This window comes from Moschus berezovskii, chromosome 1 (genome assembly GCF_049115385.1).
Source record: "Moschus berezovskii isolate FMDL1 chromosome 1, NW_MosBer_1.0, whole genome shotgun sequence".
Classification (NCBI taxonomy): Eukaryota; Metazoa; Chordata; class Mammalia; order Artiodactyla; family Moschidae; genus Moschus; species Moschus berezovskii.
In genome coordinates this window covers 119,072,658-119,092,250 of record NC_142460.1, presented here as the reverse complement: position 1 = coordinate 119,092,250, position 19,593 = coordinate 119,072,658, and the positions used below count along the sequence as shown (strand labels likewise).

Below are 19,593 nucleotides of genomic sequence, written 5' to 3'. Positions count from 1 at the left end.
TGTAGCTTTTCCAGCCTTAAGGAAGTGAAACATGACTCCCTGTTCCCTAAGTTTGAGCTTCATATAGTGACCTTCTTCCTAAGAGTTATGGAAAGGGAGAAAAAGTATCAGTGGGGAAGCCTTTCAAACACTACCTTAGCCAAATGATCAAGGTCAGCAGCAATGAATGAATAGTGTTAGATTATAGCTCTAAGTATAAAAATCATGAGTCCATGGTGATATAAATAAATGATTGAATAAACAAGGAGGAAATGAATGGAGGAGAAAAGACAAGTCTCCCTTGTGGAAAAATTCCAAATAATTTATGTAGATACTCTGCCCCCATACAGAGGGCACATAAATCCCAGCTGTGCCTGGTGATTACCTTTCAAAGAGTACAGTATATATAGAGAAAAAAACCATGACTTTAGGCTGGAGAAACATGTCAACACTACTTCAGCGAGGTGATCAAGGCCAATATCAACAGTGGCAAACAATATTGATAATATGTACCTTTGATATAATGTGAAAAAATGACACTTTATCTCTGTAATCTAAAGCCCCTATTAGTCTAAAGCCCTGAAGCCCATATTCCCAGTCTAATCATGAGAAACACAGCAGCAAATTCCAATAGAGGGACATTCTACAAAACACTTGACTAGTACTCCTCAAAACTGTAAGATCATTAAAATAAAGGAAGTCTGAGAAACTGTCACAGCCAAGAGGAACCCAAGGAAACAGGATACATGGAATTAATATCTTGATAGGATTCTGGAACAGAAATGTACATTAGATAAAAATAAAAACCTAAGGAAACTTGAGTAAACTATAGACTTTAATTAATAATATTGATTCATTAATTTTAAGAAAATACCGTAAGATTTTCTTATGTAAGATGTTAATAACAAAGGAAAATGAATGAGGGAGTCTATGGAAACTCTCACTGTAGACTCAATTTTTCTTTTTTTTTTTTTGATAATATACATGTTTCAGTGCCATTCTCCCAAATCATCCCACCTGTGCCCTCTCCCACAGAGTCCAAAGGACTGTTCTATACACCTGTGTCTCTTTTGCTGTCTCGCATACAGGGTTATCATTACCATCTTTCTAAATTCCATATATATGCGTTAGTATACTGTATTGGTGTTTTTCTTTCTGGCTTATCACTCTGTATAATAGGCTCCAGTTTCATCCACCTCATTAGAACTGATTCAAATGTATTCTTTTTAACTGCTGAGTAATATTCCATTGTGTATATGTATCACAGCTTTCTTATCCATTCGTCTGCAGATGGACATCTAGGTTGCTTCCATGTCCTGGCTGTTGTAAACAGTGCCGTGATGAACATTGGAGTACATGTGTCTTTTTCAATTCTGGTTTCCTTGGTGTGTATGCCCAGCAGTGGGATTGCTGGGTTGTATGGCACTTCTATTTCCAGGTTTTTAAGGAATCTCCACACTGTTCTCCATAGTGGTTGTACTAGTTTGCATTCCCACCAACAGTGTAAGAGGGTTCCCTTTTTTCCACACCCTCTCCAGCATTTATTGCTTGTAGACTTTTAGATAGCAGCCATTCTGACTGGCGTGAGATGGTACCTCACTGTGGTTTTGATTTGCAGTTCTCTAATAATGAATGATGTTGAGCATCTTTTCATGTGTTTGTTAGCCATCTGTATGTCTTCTTTGGAGAAATGTCTGTTTAGTTCTTTGGCCCATGTTTTGATTGGGTCCTTTGTTTTTCTGGAATTGAGCTGCAGGAGTTGCTTGTATATTTTTGAGATTAATTCTTTGTCAGTTGCTTCATTTGCTATTATTTTCTCCCATTCTGAAGGCTGTCTTTTCACTTGCTTATAGTTTCTTTTGCTGTGCAGAAGCTTTTAATTTTAATTATGTCCCATTTGTTTATTTTTGCTTTTATTTCCAATATTCTGGGAGGTGGTTCATGGAGGATCCTGCTAGATTTATGTCAGAGAGTGTTTTGCCTATGTTCTCCTCTAGGAGTTTTATAGTTTCTGGTCTTGCATTTAGATCTTTAATCCATTTTGAGTTTATTTTTGTGTATGGTGTTAGAAAGTGTTCTAATTTAATTCTTTTACAAGTGGTTGACCAGTTTTCCCAGCACTACTTATTAAAGAGATTGTCTTTTCTCCATTGAATATTCTTGCCTCCTTTGTCAAAGATAAGTTGTCCATAGGTGCATGGATTTATCTCTGGGCTTCTATTTTGTTCCATTGATCTATATTTCTGTCTTTATGCCAGTACTATACTGTCTTGATGACTGTGGCTTTGTAGTAGAACCTGAAGTCCGGCAGGTTGATTCCTCCAGTTCCATTCTTCTTTCTCAAGATTGCTTTGGCTATTCAAGGTTTTTTTATTTCCATACAAATTGTGAAATTATTTGTTATAGCTCTGTGAAAAATATCGTTGGTAACTTGATAGGGATTGCATTGAATCTATAGAGTAGTTTGGGTAGTATACTCATTTTCAAAATATTGATTCTTCCAATCCACGAACACAGTATATTTCTCCATCTATTAGTGCCCTCTTTGATTTCTTTCTTTCTGTAGATCAAAAACTTTTGTAAAAAATATATATATGGGAAGTGGCTTATATTCCTACTAATTAAGAAAATCCTAATAATAAATGCAAACAATAAAAAAATGGGCAAATGACTTGAACAGATACTTCTCAAAAGAAAATATATGAATGCCCAGTAAATGCATGAAGTACTTAATATGACTAATCAGCAACGAGAAGAAAAAGTAAAACCATGATGAAAAAAACACTGTAAACCTACCATAATAATGAAAATTAAAAAGACTGAAAAGACCAAATATTAGCCAGGATGTGTAACTCCTGGGATTATAAAATGGCACAACACTTTTGGAAAATTTTGACGGTTTCTTATAAAACAAAACAATTCCAATTTTAGTTACTTAAGCTCCAAAATGAAAAAAAAAGTATGTAAAACAGTTTAAACATGAAAGCTTATTGCATTTTCACTCACAGTGGTCATGTATGGATGTGAGAGTTGGACTGTAAAGAAAGCTGAGCGCCAAATAATTGATGGTTTTGAGCTGTGGCGTTGGAGAAGACTCTTGAGAGTCTCTTGGACTGCAAGGAGATCCAACCAGTCCATCCTAAAAGAGATCAGTCCTGGGTGTTCATTGATAGGACTGATGTTGAAGCTGAAACTCCAATACTTTGGCCACCTGATGCAAAGAGCTGACTCATTGGAAAAGACCCTGATGCTGGGAAAGATTGAGGGCAGGAGGACAAGGGGTCGGACAGAGGATGAGCTGGTTGGATGGCATCACCGACTCAGTGGACTTGTGTTTGGGTGGACTCCGGGAGTTGGTGATGGACAGGGAGGCCAGGTGTGCTGCAGTTCATGGGGTCACAGAGAGTCAGACACGACTGAACGATTGAACTGAACTGAACTGAACTGACTCACAATAGCTAAAAACTGGAAATAATCCAAATGTCCATCAATATTTATTGAATAAACAAGTTGTGTTCTATTTATAAAATGGAACATTCAGTTCAGTTCAGTCGCTCAGTCGTGTCTGACTCTCCGCGACCCCATGAATCACAGCACGCCAGGCCTCCCTGTCCATCACCAACTCCCGGAGTACACAAACTCATGTCCACAGAGTCGGTGATGCCATCCAGCCATCTCATTCTCTGTCGTCCCCTTCTCCTCCCGCCCCCAACCTTTCCCAGCATCAGAGTCTTTTCCAGTGAGTCAACTCGTCGCATGAGGTGGCCAAAGTATTGCAGTTTCAGCTTTAGCATCAGTCCTTCCAATGAACACCCAGGATCGATCTCCCTTAGAATGGACTGGTTGGATCTCCTTGCAGTATAAGGGACTCTCAAGAGTCTTCTCCAACACCACAGTTCAAAAGCATCGATTCTTCGGCGATCAGCTTTCTTTACAGTCCAACTCTCACATCCATACATGACCATGGGAAAAACCATTGCCTTGACTAGACGGACCTTGGTTGGCAAAGTAATGTCTCTGCTTTTTAATATACTATCAAGGTTGGTCATAACTTTCCTTCCAAGGAGCAAGCGTCTTTTAATTTCATGGCTGCAATCAGCATCTGCAGTGATTTTGGAGTCCAAAAAAATGAAGTCTGACACTGTTTCCACTGTTTTTCCATCTATTTCCCATGAAGTGATGGGACCAGATGCCATGATCTTTGTTTTCTGAATGTTGAGCTTCAAGCCAACCTCTTCACTCTCCTCTTTCACTTTCATCTAGAGGCTTTTGAGTTCCTCTTCACTTTCTGCCATAAGGGTAGTGTCATCTGCATATCTGAGGTTATTGATATTTCTCCCAGCAATCTTGATTCCAGCTTGTGCTTCTTCCAGCCCAGCGTTCCTCATGATGTACTCTGCATATAAGTTAAAAAAGCAAGGTGACAATATACAACCTTGACGTACTAAGCAATAAAATGGAAAAAACTACTGATAAACTCTAGTGATATGCATGAGTTGGAAGAAGCCAGAACATTGTGCTAGATGAAAGAAGTCAAATATGAAATAATTCATACTGTAATATATTTTATATGATGTTCTAGAATAGGAAAAATTAACTATGGTGGGAAAAATCAGAAAAATTAATTCTAAGAGAATAAAAAATTATTCTGAGAGGTATATGGATGGGGGGCATGAGAGGACTTTCTTGGGTGATTTAAATGTTCTGTATCTAAACGTGTGGATTACTTGGATGTATGCATTCATCAAAAGTCATTATATTGTATATATATGTGCATTTCACTATAAATTTTACCTAAATAAAAAACTCTTAAGAGATGAAGAACAAATAGAATTTTGAATTGGTAATTTTATTAAATTGAACAATTATTTTTAAAGAATCCTTGAATATTCTTTATGTTTAAAACACTATCAACAGATACTTTAGAAAAAAAATTCAAAATTAGATAATTTTCTCCAGAGATTTTTGCTGAGAAGAGGTGGAAAGAAATATTATGACAGAGTCATATGTGGAGTCAACAGAAAGTTATTTTACTTATTTGTATATAAAGTTTCTGTTTTGAATGAATCTTAGATTTATAGAAGTGTTACAAAGATAGTCAAGAGGTCCTATATACCCTTTACTGAATTCTCCCTAATGTTTATATATTACATAACCATTTTACATTTATCCAAACTAAGAAATTGACATTAGTACAGTATTATTACTAAAGTAGAAATTTTACTGAGATTTCATCAGTTTTTCCATTGATTTTTATTCTGTTTCAAGATCCAATTCTGGATACCACCCCATTCTATTTCATTGGTTTCCTCTAGTATATAACAGCTTCTCGGTATTTCTTTGTTTTTCATGACTTAGATAGTTTTGAAGAGTACTGCTGAAGATATTTTGTAGAAGGTATTTTTTAGTATGAGTTTATGTGATATTTTTTGTCCTGTGTTTCCTTAGATTCTGTATTCATCTATTTGGCATCCTTACTCACAGAGCCAAATGAATGGCCAAAGTTCTTTGCATTTCTCCTGTAATTCAGCCTTCATCTGCTGCTGCCGCTGCTAAGTCACTTCAGTCGTGTCCGACTCTGTATGACCCCATAGACAGCAGCCCACCAGGCTCCCCCGTCCCTGGGATTCTCCAGGCAAGAACACTGGAGTGGGTTGCCATTTCCTTCATAGGCACATGAAAATCATTTTTTTATAAACCCTCTAGCCAATCTGGGTCCATACCCCCAACCATCTCCTTTATCTAACTCTCATATACCAAGCCAGTATTTCCCCTGCCTAAAATCACCCAAGGTACTAAACGTCCTATAGATCAGAGTGTATTGACATTATTCAAATTAGTGAATCCTAAGCTTTTCCCCCTGCCCTGCTTTGCCTTTTCCTTGGAAAACACAATGAAAATTTTAGATCATGCTTTCTATATTTCTATTCAGTGGAAGCAAATCACTAAATCCAGCATACCCTCAAGAAGATCTATTAATGTTCACCTTTTGGTTGAAGAAATATCAAAGAATTTATGGATGTATATTAAAAATGCACCACAATTATTCATAAATATATCGGGATAGGTATTTCAAGGCTATACATTTATTTGGTCTCTCCTTAAAGTTTTTCCTACAAATTATAGCATTCATCCATGGATCTTGCTTGAAACAGTTGTTACTATGGTATTTTAATGGTGATTTCCTATTTCCCCCACCCCTTCTTATTACTTGAAATTCTTCTATAAAGATTTGTCCCTTCTATTTGTTTATTTATTTTCATCAATATGGACTCATGGATATTTCTTTTTTATCTGGTGTATAATCAACAGTATCACTATTTTGTAGTTTAAATTTTTCAGGCTTTGGTTATTGGGAGCCTGTCTCCTTTTGACATGGCTCATGTATTTTGTTTGTTTGTTTAAGTATTTCCTCACTTTTGGGGATTATACGATGCACCAGGTTCATTTTGTATTTTTCCTGCCTACTTCTGAAATCAAATGGTATTTGTTTACATATCAAGATCTTATCTCTGTTAGGTATGTTTGCTGCTTTTAGGCTGTCTGTAGACAGAGCTAGGAAATTTGTGTGTGTGTTCTGAGTCAATTCAGTTATTTCCAACTCTTTGCGACCCCATGAATTGTAGCCCGCCAGGCTCCTCTGTCCATGGGTTTCTCCAGGCAAGAATACTGTGGTGGGTTGCCATGCCCTCCTCCAGGGGATCTTCCCGACCCAGAGATCAAACCTGTGTCTCTTACTTCTTGTGCATTGGCAAGCAGATTCTTTACCACTAGCACCACCTGGAAATAAATATATATATACCAAGTCATGTGTACATACTGTGTGTGTGTATCCTTCAAATGCATTAATCTTTTTTCCACAATGCCAAATCTGCCATTAATCCCATTCATTGAAATCTCATCACAGTGATTTGGTTCTTTTATAAATTTCTAAGTATTTACTCAACTTTTTGAACACATGAAATTCAGTTGTAAAAACTGTCTGAATGTCTTTCTATGCTGATTATAACATCTTTGTCAGTTCTGCATCTTTTTCTAATGATTGATTATCTTCCTTTTTGTGTGTTATGTTTTCCTGTTCTGTGCATGCCTGGTAATCTCTGATTGGATACCAGACATTGTCAACTTTTCTTTGCTGCGTGTTAAGATATTTTTGTATTCCTATAAACTATCTTGAGCTTTTCTCTCAGATGCAGTTAAGTTACTTGGAAAAAATTTGATTCTTTTGAGCCTTGGTCTTATGATTTACTAAGTGGGTCAGAGCAGTGCTCGGTCTAGAGCTAATTATTCCCCACTTCTGAGGCAATACCTTCCTGATTTATGCCCCTGAATTATGAAATTTTTACAGTCTGGCTAGTGGGAACAGTCACTGTTGCCAGGTCTGAAAGTTCCAAGCGTTTTTTTCTCTGTAATCCTTTCCGATAGTTCTTTCCATGGCTTCAGGTAGTTTCCTTACACACATATACTGAATAATGATGGGAACCCTCGATGCAGTCTCTGAGGCTCTTTCTCGGTGCAGCATTCTCTTCTCCAGTCTTTCATCCTTTGAACTCTAGCTGCCGTGGCCTCTTCATACTCTCAGCTACATCTCCTCAATTTAGGAAGACTGCTGGGTTCAGCCTTTTTTCCTTAGTTTCCCTTGTTGTTTTCTGCTTGTTAGGGACTACTGTTCTTTGTTTTCTAATATCCTGTGCCTTGAAAACTGTTGTTTGATGTATTTTGTATAGGTATTTTGTTGTTGTTAAGGCAGAAGAGTAAATCTTATCCTTTTAATGAAATTTTGACTGGAAGCAAAAGTCTAGATCAAAATTTTTTAAGGAGTAAAAGAAAAAACTGTCAGACTAGACTTCTCTATCTGGTGAAAATGTTCTTAAGAAATGAACATAAAATATAATTTTTTACATGCAGGCCAAAGTAGATCAAGAAAAGTTAAGGATATATATTGTAATTTCTATAGTAACCTCTGAAAACTTAATGCAAAAATGTGAGAGGAAGTTCTATAAGCTGAGGAGAATAAAGCCAGAAAGAAACTCAGAATTTCAGAAAGGAACAGTAATATCAGAAAAGTTAATATATATATAAATACGAAGCTTGTTTTTCTTATTTTAAAATATACATATATACAATACATGTACACATATGCACATATTTAAAGTACATATAACTATTTAAAGAAAACGTTATAATACTGTTTTGAAGTTTATAATATATGCAAAATGATAGGATACTGAATGAGGAATTCCCCAGGTCGGTAGGGGCCCAGTATGCTACTGGAGCTCAGTGGAGAAATAACTATAGAAGGAATAAAAGGATGGAGCAAAAGCAAAACCAATACCCAGCTGTGGATGTGACCAGTGATAGAAGCAAGGTCCGGTGCTGTAAAGAGCAATATTGCATAGGAACATGGAATGTTAGGTCCATGAATCAAGGCAAATTGGAAGTGGTCAAACGGGAGATGGCAAGAGTGAACGTCGACATTCTAGGAATCAGTGAATTAAAATGGACTGGAATGGGTGAATTTAACTCGGATGACCATTATATCTACTACTGTGGGCAGGAAACCCTTAGAAGAAATGGAGTAGCCATCATGGTCAACAAAAGAGTCCGAAATGCAGTCCTTGGATGCAATCTTAAAAATGACAGAATGATTTCTGTTCGTTTCCAAGGCAAACCATTCAATATTATAGTAATGCAGGCCTATGCCCCAACCAGTAATGCTGAAAAAGCCGAAATTAATCAGTTCTATGAAGACCTACAAGACCTTTTAGAACTAACACCCAAAAAAGATGTCCTTTTCATTATAGGGGACTGGAATGCAAAAGTAGGAAGTCAAGAAACACCTGGAGTAACTGGCAAATTTGGCCTTGGAGCATGGAATGAAGCAGGGCAAAGGCTAATAGAGTTTTGTCAAGAGAATGCACTGGTCATAGCAAACACCCTCTTCCAACAACACAAGAGAAGACTCTACACATGGACATCACCAGATGGTCAACACCGAAATCAGATTGATTATATTCTTTGCAACCAAAGATGGAGAAGCTGTATACAGTTAGCGAAAACAAGACCAGGAGCTAACTGTGGCTCAGATCATGAACTCCTTATTGCCAAATTCAGACTTAAATTGAAGAAAGTAGGGAAAACCACTCGACCATTCAGATATGACCTCAATCAAATCCCTTATGATTATACAGTGGAAGTGAGAAATAGATTTAAGGGACTAGATCTGATTGATAGAGTGCCTGATGAACTCTGGACGGAGGTTCGTGACATTGCACAGGAGACAGGGACCAAGATCATCCCCATGGAAAAGAAATGCAGAAGAGTGAAATGGCTGTCTGAGGAGGCCTTACAAATAGCTGTGAAAAGAAGAGAGGCGAAAAGCAAAGGAGAAAAGGAAAGATATAAGCATCTGAATGCAGAGTTCCAAAGAATAGCAAGGAGAGATAAGAAAGCCTTCCTCAGGGATCAATGCAAAGAAATAGAGGAAAACAACAGAATAGGAAAAACAAGAGAACTCTTCAAGAAAATTAGAGATTCTAAGGGAACATTTCATGCAAAGATGGGCTCGATAAAGAACAGAAATGGTATGGACCTAACAGAAGCAGAAGATATTAAGAAGAGGTGGCAGGAATACACAGAAGAACTGTACAAAAAAGATCTTCACGACCAAGATAGTCACGATAACATGATCACTGACCTAGAGCCAGACATCTTGGAATGTGAAGTCAAGTGGGCCTTAGAAAGCATCACTACTAACAAAGCAAGTGGAGGTGATGGAATTCCAGTTGAGCTATTTCAAGTCTTGAAAGATGATGCTGTGAAAGTGCTGCACTCAATATGCCAGCAGATTTGGAAAACTCAGCAGTGGCCACAGGACTGGAAGAGGTCAGTCTTCATTCCAATCCCAAAGAAAGGCAATGCCAAAGAATGCTCAAACTACCACACAATTGCACTCATCTCACACGCTAGTAAAGTCATGCTCAAAATTCTCCAAGCCAGGCTTCAGCAGTATGTAAACCGTGAACTTCCAGATGTTCAAGCAGGTTTTAGAAAAGGCAGAGGCACCAGAGATCAAATTGCCAACATCCGCTGGATCATGGAGAAAGCAAGAGAGTGCCAGAAAAACATCTATTTCTGCTTCATTGACTATGCCAAAGCCTTTGACTGTGTCGATCACAATAAACTGTGGAACATTCTGAAAGAGATGGGAATCCCAGACCACCTGACCTGCCTCTTGAGAAACCTGTATGCAGGTCAGGAAGCAACAGTTAGAACTGGACATGGAACAACAGACTGGTTCCAAATAGGAAAAGGTGTATGTCAAGGTTGTATATTGTCACCTTGCTTATTTAACTTATATGCAGAGTACATCATGAGGAGTGCTGGGCTGGAAGAAGCACAAGCTGGAATCAAGATTGCTGGGAGAAATATCAATAACCTCAGATATGCAGATGACACTACCCTTATGGCAGAAAGTGAAGAGGAACTCAAAAGCCTCTTGATGAAAGTGAAAGAGGAGAGTGAAGAGGTTGGCTTGAAGCTCAACATTCAGAAAACAAAGATCATGGCATCTGGTCCCATCACTTCATGGGAAATAGATGGAAAAACAGTGGAAACAGTGTCAGACTTCATTTTTTTGGACTCCAAAATCACTGCAGATGCTGATTGCAGCCATGAAATTAAAAGACGCTTGCTCCTTGGAAGGAAAGTTATGACCAACCTTGATAGTATATTAAAAAGCAGAGACATTACTTTGCCAACCAAGGTCCGTCTAGTCAAGGCAATGGTTTTTCCCATGGTCATGTATGGATGTGAGAGTTGGACTGTAAAGAAAGCTGATCGCCGAAGAATCGATGCTTTTGAACTGTGGTGTTGGAGAAGACTCTTGAGAGTCCCTTATACCGCAAGGAGATCCAACCAGTCCATTCTAAAGGAGATCAATCCTGGATGTTCATTGGAAGGACTGATGCTAAAGCTGAAACTGCAATGCTTTGGCCACCTCATGCGACGAGTTGACTCACTGGAAAAGACTCTGATGCTGGGAAAGGTTGGGGGCGGGAGGAGAAGGGGACGACGGAGAATGAGATGGCTGGATGGCATCACCGACTCTGTGGACATGAGTTTGAGTGTACTCCGGGAGTTGGTGATGGACAGGGAGGCCTGGCGTGCTGTGATTCATGGGGTCGCGGAGAGTCGGACACGACTGAGCGACTGAACTGAACTGAACTGAACTGAATGCAATATATTACATATTAATATTACAACTATAGCCTAAAGGATGAGAGGTTTCATGAGCCAGCTGATTGCATAGTTAAACTATGTTTTATGTAAAGTGATATTGTCTGTGGGCTTCCCTGGTGGTTCAGCTGGTAAAGAATATGCCTGCAATGAGAGAGACCTGGGTTCAATCCCTGGGGTGGGAAGATCCCCCTGGAGGAACAGCTACCCACTCCAGTATTCTGACCTGGAGAATTCCATGGACCATATAGTCCATGGGGTCACAAAGAGTCAGACACAACTGAGTGACTTTCACTTTCACTTTTTCAGACGGAGAAAATTTAAGGATATATTTTGTAATCTCTGTTCAGTTCAGTTCAGTCACTCAGTCGTGTCCGACTCTGTGACCCCATGGACCATAGCACGCCAGGCCTCCCTGTCCATCACCAGCTCTCAGAGTTTACCCAAACTCATGTCCATTGAGTCGGTGATGCCATCCAACCATCTCATCCTCTGTCGTCCCCTTCTCCTCCTGCCTGCAATCTCTGTAATGACCACCAAATATTTAATGCAAAGAGGTATAACTAAAAAGCAGTGGATAAATAAGTTAAATTTTTTAAATTAAGATATTTCACTAAATAAAGCAAAAGGAAAAATGGAGAAACAAAAACCGGGTAGCACAAGTAGAAAGCAAAATAGTGAAATGATGGACTTAAGCTAGATTAACAATTACATTTCATAACATAATAAGACACTTAGGAACACTCCAAGTAAAATATAGAGATGATCAAATTGGATAAAGAAGCGAGACCCAACTATATGCTATGTAAGAGGCACTGTAAGTGCAATTTAAACAACTGTCAACTTAAAATAGACTCTAGTATACACAGGTTGCTATATATGACCCTCACGGTAACCACATACCAAACCCTGATACATATACCAAAAAAAGGAAGACAAAGAATGCAAGAACACTAAAGAAAGTAATGAAATCACAATAGAAGAGAACAGAAGAAGAAAGGAGCAAAGAAAAACTACAGAACAGCTAGAAAACAGTGAACAAAATGCAGTAAATATACCTATCAATAATTATGTTAAATGTAAATGAACTAAATGCTCCCATCAAAAAACATAGGATGGCTGAATACATTAAAAAAAAAACAAGACTAATATGTCCATATTGCTAAAAAGAGACTCAGATTAAAAAAGTATATACTTGCGATGAAATACCATTCAGTCATAAAAGAAAATGAAATCTTTCTTGCCATTTGCGACCGCATGGATGGAACTTCAGGGCATTAGGCGAAGTGAAGTAAGTTCAATTTCACTTATATATGAAACCTAAACATCAAAATGAACAGAACAAAGCAGAAACAGACTCATAGAGAACAAACTGATGATCGAAAGAGGGAAAGGGAGTCAGTGAATGAGGGAGATTAAGAGGTATAAGCTTCCAGTTATAAATTAGTAAGTCATGAGGTATAATATACAGCACAGAGAATGTATGTACATTACAAAAATACTGTAATGATTGGTGATAGATGATTATTAGTCTTATTGTGGTGATCAATTTGTAGTGTAGATAAATGTCAAATTGCTATGTTGTACAACTGAAACTGATATTTTGTATGTCAACTACAGTTCAGAAAATAGCAAAAACACTTATGTTTCTAAAAGTTTTATTTTGACATTTAACATGTGTTTCCTGCTATTCAACAAATGTGAAATATCTAAAACATAGAGTTGGAGATGATTAACCCCTTGATGGTATTTAATAAAAGATGTACATCTAAAATTTTATTTTACATAGACCATAGATTTATACATAAAAGCAAAACTAAAGCTTTTAGAAGAAAATATTAGTGCATCTGTGACTTACCATTAGGCAGAGTTTTGGGGGGACAAGACACAGAAGAACAATAACTATAAAAGAAGAAAAATATATGAATTGAGCTTCATTATAATTAAAAGCTGCTCGAGAAAGTAAATAATACATCCATAGAATGGGAGGAAATATGCATGAAACATATATCTGATAATGAACTCATATTCAGAATACATAAAGAAGTCCTTCAACTCCATCATAAAAAATAAACAATCCAGTAAAAAGAGGGAAAAGATTTGAGGGGCTCTTCACCAAAGAAGATAGGCAAATGGTTAGTAACCATATGAAAAAGCAAAATCTGGGTGCTCAGTATGATGTTGCTACTGTAATACCATTGTTTATACAATTGTGGACAGAACTAAGAAGTATTTATTTCCTTAAATCATGAGTTAATAGTTGATATTTCTAGTTCAATTGTAACATTATAGCATTTTTTCATACTTTATATGTGGATCTCTTTTACAGTGAAATCTTGTTTCCTAATTTCATGAATATATTTATTTGCTTTATTCTAGAATTATATTAAAAAGTTTCAGAATTACAATACCTGTGTAATTACTAAGAATATATTAACCAAGTAAAGTTTAAGTTTTTTTTTTTTTTTTTTAGTTCCTTTTGTCTTTAGAATATATTTCACTAAGGATGTACAAAGTCCTTGGTCAAAATCTACTTGAGTCTCAATTATTCTCGCCTTTGTTATATTGGTTTGATCTATAGTTAGATTAATCAGTTTCTGTTTAGTAATGCGTGTCATAAGAATGGTAGAATATCATCATTTTGCAATTCCCAGTGCAATAAGCTGATTCAAGTAAGGATTGTCATTGTATGTTAAAACCTTTGGCTAAAACTTTGCCAAGGTCAGGGTATTCACATGGCCTCAAAATAACACCCCACACATGATATATTTGCAGTTACGACTTAATCAGTTGATCAAACATAACAACACCAGTGATAGGACAACCTGATATTGTGTTTCCTGAAGTGATGCAATAAAAAACACACAAAGTCACTTATGAAGTATTCTTGCCAAAATATTTAATGTGAATCTAATCATGAGGGTAATAATAAGGCAAATCCAGAATGTGGGACATTCTACAAAATAATTGGTCTAGATGCTTAAAAAATGGCAATGTCATGGGAAGTAAAAAAAAAAAAAAGTAGCGAAAATTGTTCTAAATTAAGAGAGTCCTCGGAAACATAATCAAATGCAAAACAAATCTTGTAGATTAAAAAATGCAAACTTCAAAACATTTTTAATGAAATTTGAATAGCAATAATAATATGATGATGTAAAATTATTGTTAATTTTTCAGGTAAGGTGATGGTATTGTGTTTAAGTAGAGGATACTCTTTTCTTAGGAACTTCATGCAGAAAATTTTGAAGTGTTTCAGTGTCTATAGTTTACTATCAAATGACTTTGCAGATATATATACACACACACACACATATAGAAAGAACTAAAGGCAGGCAAAGCATTAACAACTGGTAAATACAGATGATCATATAGGGTGGTATAGGGGTGTTTATTTTAGTATTCTTTCAACTTTCTATATGTTTGAAATTTTTTCAAAAAAAGAAAGGTATAATTCAGGACAGTTGGGGTAATCTGAGTTACTGTCACCAGGTGGTGCTGATGCTTTTCAAATAAAGCCAAATAAACAGGTCAATTAATTGAATATTTATTTAGGAAAAATTTGGATGGGAGGGATTACAGACTATAAATCCAGCTTTTAAAATTTGCCAGTATTCACTCTTGCTTGCTTTATTTTGTCCTACATATATTGAAGAGTCTTAGCTATAAATTTTTTTTTTGTCTCACTGTCTGCCTCTCTTCTGCCCGTTTTCTGTTACTGCTCACAAGGGCTGCTGTAATGATTACAAATGCCGAAAGCTGCTTTGATCCACACTGCTGACACAGTGATCTTCCTGCAGTATTTCTCTCCCCTTCATCAGCTCCCCATTTCCTTCCAACTAATTTCCACTCGTCAGTAAAATGTTTAAGGTTGATACCAGTCTGCTTCCCCAGTTTATCTCCCATTAGATTTGTCTTGTATTAACTCTACTCAGGAGACACCTTGATTGCTGTCTTTTTTTTCCCAAATGAATTTTAGATACTTTGTTGCCCTTTAGTGTTTCGCTTCATGTGTCTCCATATCCAAGGTGCCCTTCTGCCCACACTAGACCAAGTCTGACCTTATTTTCATCAGAGCTAGATTAAATGTAATTTTCTTTATGTAATCTTCCCAGACAACCCACTCAGAAATCTTCCCACAGCTCTCATTTTCTTAACGACTTATCACATTTTGTATTATATAATAATTATGTGTGAATACTAAATTACAAACACTTTCAAGGAAGCAGTTTGTTTTTATAGCCTCCACATTGTGCTTAGTTCTATGTGGCATTCACTCAAGGTCAGTGGAACTGAATTTCAGGATTATTCAAAGCTAGTTAACAGAAGCGGTCAAAGTGCTGACTAATCACCACCAATTGCCAGGCTTACTCTGGTTTTTCATTTCACAGATATGCAATGAAGGACCGCTATAGTGAGAAACCAACCTGGATGAAGGATGTCCATGGCTTGTCAACTACCACTAACCAAAAATTAACAAATTTGAAGGAAAATTTCCACCCAATTTGACACTTTAGGTGAAAACACTTAAACCTTCTTATGTCATTTGATGTATATTTCACTCTTAGGTAAGAACATGATAAGAATGCTCAAAGATTTGTTTGAAGAATATTTGAAGGACATATTTATAAAAGATAAAAATTGGAAATAGCCTAATTAGTCAACAATACAGAGGTGGTTAAACAAATTCATACAATTAATTACTGTGGAGCCATTAATAATATTTAATAAACTGAGACTTCTCTAAATATTTAGAGAATAATATTTAGGGACATAGAGGTGTCTGATGTATTAAGTGGAAAAAAATTACAGAATAGTGTTGACATCATAATACCTTATAATGGAAGGAATAAAATACATATGTATAGAAAAACTAAACATGATGGCAGAGATATTTGTAGGTTTGGGGATTATTTTTAATTTTGTTACTTTTTAAGTTTTAATGATAAGCAGCTATATTAAGAAAAAATAACAATTTATTTTTAGAAAATAATTATATCTCATAAATTATTCTATACCTAAAATTCAGTATACATACAGTATTCAGAATACATATTGTATACATCAAATTCGGTAAGACAGGACGGAATATCAGTCTCTAATACTAGTCGTTGGGCCTCACATAGAACCAGGGGATTGGAAGGGTCAAATGATGACACAAGGGAAGACAGGATTAGAGAAAAGGTGAGGAACCCAAAGAGGGTTAAGAAGTATGGCTCCCATGCTTAGGAACAGAGGGACACAGGAGTACAAGTAGAACCAGAGAAATCAAGCAGATACCAAGATTGTAATATAGTAGGAAGATAACTGCATTTAGAAATCTGGTAACAATACTTAGTATTTTTAAAATGTATGTATATATTTATATGTTTTGGTCATCCCATGGCTTATGGGATCTTAGTTCCCTGACTTGGGATTGAACCCGTGCCCCCTGCAATGAAAGCATGAAATCTTAACCACTGGACCTCCAGGGGAGTCCCTAGATTCACCTAAGGAACTTCTAAAAGATGAGACTGTAACCATAACCAGTCTCATCCCAGAACAAAGCCCCCAGCAGATGTGGGAATAGGTAGGGAGCCAGGCAAAATTAATTTCTTTTCAAACTTCTCAAGTAATTCTTTAAAAAAAATAATTTATTTGTGCTCGGTCTTCATTGCTGTGCTCAGGCTTTTTCCAGTTGCGGTGAGAAATGGGGGCTGCTCTCTAGTTCCAGGGCACGGGCTTCTTATTGCAGTGGCTTCTCTTGTCTTGGAGCATGGGCTCCAGGCACACGGGCTTCAATTGTTGTGGCACACATTCTTCAGGAGATGTGGCCCGTGGGCTCCAGAACACAGGCTCAGTAGCTGTGGCACGCAGGCTTAGCTGCTCTGTGGTATGTGGAATCTTCCTGGACCAGGGATCAAACCCATGTCCTTTCATTGGCAGGTGGATTTTTACCCACTGAGCCACCAGGGGTGTCCTTCTCAGGGAATTCTAATGTGCATATATGGTTCAGTGTCCCTGTCTTAGATGAGTGCTATTATCTCAGCTAAAGCAGTTAGGCCACACTAGGCAAAAGACGCTGGTGGTTACACTGAAGAGGCACTTTGATTGTAGTTGACGTTGGCAACTGGGAAATAAGAGTGCTAGAAAGGCCTCACAGCAGGCAGCAATCCCCAGTGGCTGAGCACCATCCAAGCCATGCCACCACTGTCTGCAGTACACAGTGATTTGGACAGTAGTGCTAAGTCACTTCAGTCATGGATTGTAGTCCACCAGGCTCCTCTGCCCATGGGATTCTCTAGGCAAGAATACTGGAATGGGTTGCTGTGCCCTTCTCCAGGGGATTTTCCCGACCCAGTGATCGAACCCGAGTCTCTTATGTACCCCGCATTGACAGGCATGTTCTTTACCACTAGCGCCACCTAGGAAGCCTTTGGACAGTAGCAGCTGTAGATACTTTGTAAACAGCAGGCTGCCAACCACACAAGAAGGCAGTTACTCTATTCTTATTTTAAATTACACACACACACAAAAAAAAAATGCTTGAATTTATCACCAGAATGTAATTTTTGAATATACAAATTCAAATGGCCTAATGAGCTTTGTGAAAGGCTCCCAGATAAGCTAAATGGTGGGAACATGTGGAGGGTACCAGTTGCCTTGACTGGTCCCAGTGGGGCAGTTCATGGGTCTGGGAAGCTGTTTATGTAAAGGATCAGGAACGTGGTATGGGAGAAGCACACTTCACAACCAGGTTGCAAGAAGCATCAGTCACCTGAGAAAGTTTGTCCATCAGCTGTTGCCTGTGGAAAGAGGAGTGGACAGAGGGGAGGCAAGCAGGTTTCTGTTGGGGCATCACAAGCTGCCTTTTCTACAATGGAGTCTAACTGCAACTTTGTACAACCCAGAGATGGGAAGCTTCCAGTTTCTCCAGTGGATGATCAACACTGAGGACAGCTACACACAATAATGCTGAAGTATTATTCAGAGGACCAGAATAATTTGTTTTTATTACTCAAAATACTCTCTCCTTCCTAGGAAGGGAAATTGGAGATAATATGCTCAGTTGCTCAGTTGTGTCCACCTCTTTGCGACCCCATGGACTGTAGCTCGCCAGGCTCCTCTGTTCATGGGGTTTCCCAAGCAAGCATACTGGAGTGGGTTGCCATGTCCTTCTTCAGGGGTGATAATAAGTGCACATTTATTAAAATATCAGCATGTCAAGTGCTCTACATTTTAGCATTTCATTTACACTTGAAGGCATGTGTAATCATGCCCAAACTCACAAAACTGGTCAGAGTGACGAGAGCAAAATTAAAACCCTCTGGCTGATTCATATCGATGTATGGCAAAAGCTGCCTCAATATTGTAAAGTAATTATCCTCTAATTAAAATAGATAAATAAATTAAAAAAGAAAACCCTCTGGCTCCAGATTGTGCTAGCCTTCCTGGGAGATTGAGCAAGCATTTAGAAGGCTGATCAGGAGACAGAAAAAAGGGAGAGGAACTCTCCTGATGGAAATTTAATGAAGGCCATAAGAATATTTGCACTACACACATCTCATAAGGCGGTGGATCTCTATGGTAACCAGAATGATTTAGGTTGTCAAATACAGTGTCTCTCTTTTTTTTCAGAATGCTATATAATCCTTATTTCTTTTTTTCTTTAACTTGCTGAAGGCCAACAGAGAAGTAAACAAATTTTAAGTTTATACTTAAGAACTCAGTGAACTGATATGGCACTACATATCATAGTGCCATCACCTAGATGAAGTTAAACATTATCAGCAGTGCAATAGCTTCCTTCTTGTCCCCCTAGTCAAAGACCCACTTCATCTTTGGTCTCCATCCCAGCCACTATTCTGAACGTATAGATTTGTTTTGCTTACTCTAGAGCATCATATAAATGGACTATATAGTATGGATCCTTTGGTATTTGATGTCTTTCATCCTACACTAGCCTGTGGAATTCATCCATGTTATTGTACGTAATTCTTAATACAAACCACATGGTCCAAGAAGATACCTGTTCTAGCCACAATCCCAGCCTCCAAGCAGTCAGATTACTCGTATTTGATTAGACTTAGTCATTTTTAGTTATAGTGCTGTTCCGAGGACACTCCCTGTACACCCAGATTGGACCTCATATATATCTCATATCCACGTCAACTAGATATACAGGCATGATTTCTTAGGATGGGCAGTATCTATAGAGGTTTTAGATACCCACTATGTGCTTGTCCTTATTGTTATCACTCTCAATAGTAATTTTCTTCCGTTCAAGTTACTGCCTTTTAGCTACCATAGCTCTCTCTTTAAAAAAAACAAAAAAACAAAAAAGCTTTGGGTTTTCTGTGTTTTGTTAATGCATTGCTATCTCTCAGTATAAACAGTTTC

General features: G+C 37.6%; 1 pseudogene; it reads right to left on the bottom strand.

Annotated features, from left to right (window-relative positions):
• The window catches only part of LOC129551719 (uncharacterized), a 33,260-nt pseudogene extending 18,140 nt beyond the window's left edge, over window positions 1-15,120 (bottom strand).
• Window positions 15,121-19,593: the final 4,473 nt, after the last annotated feature.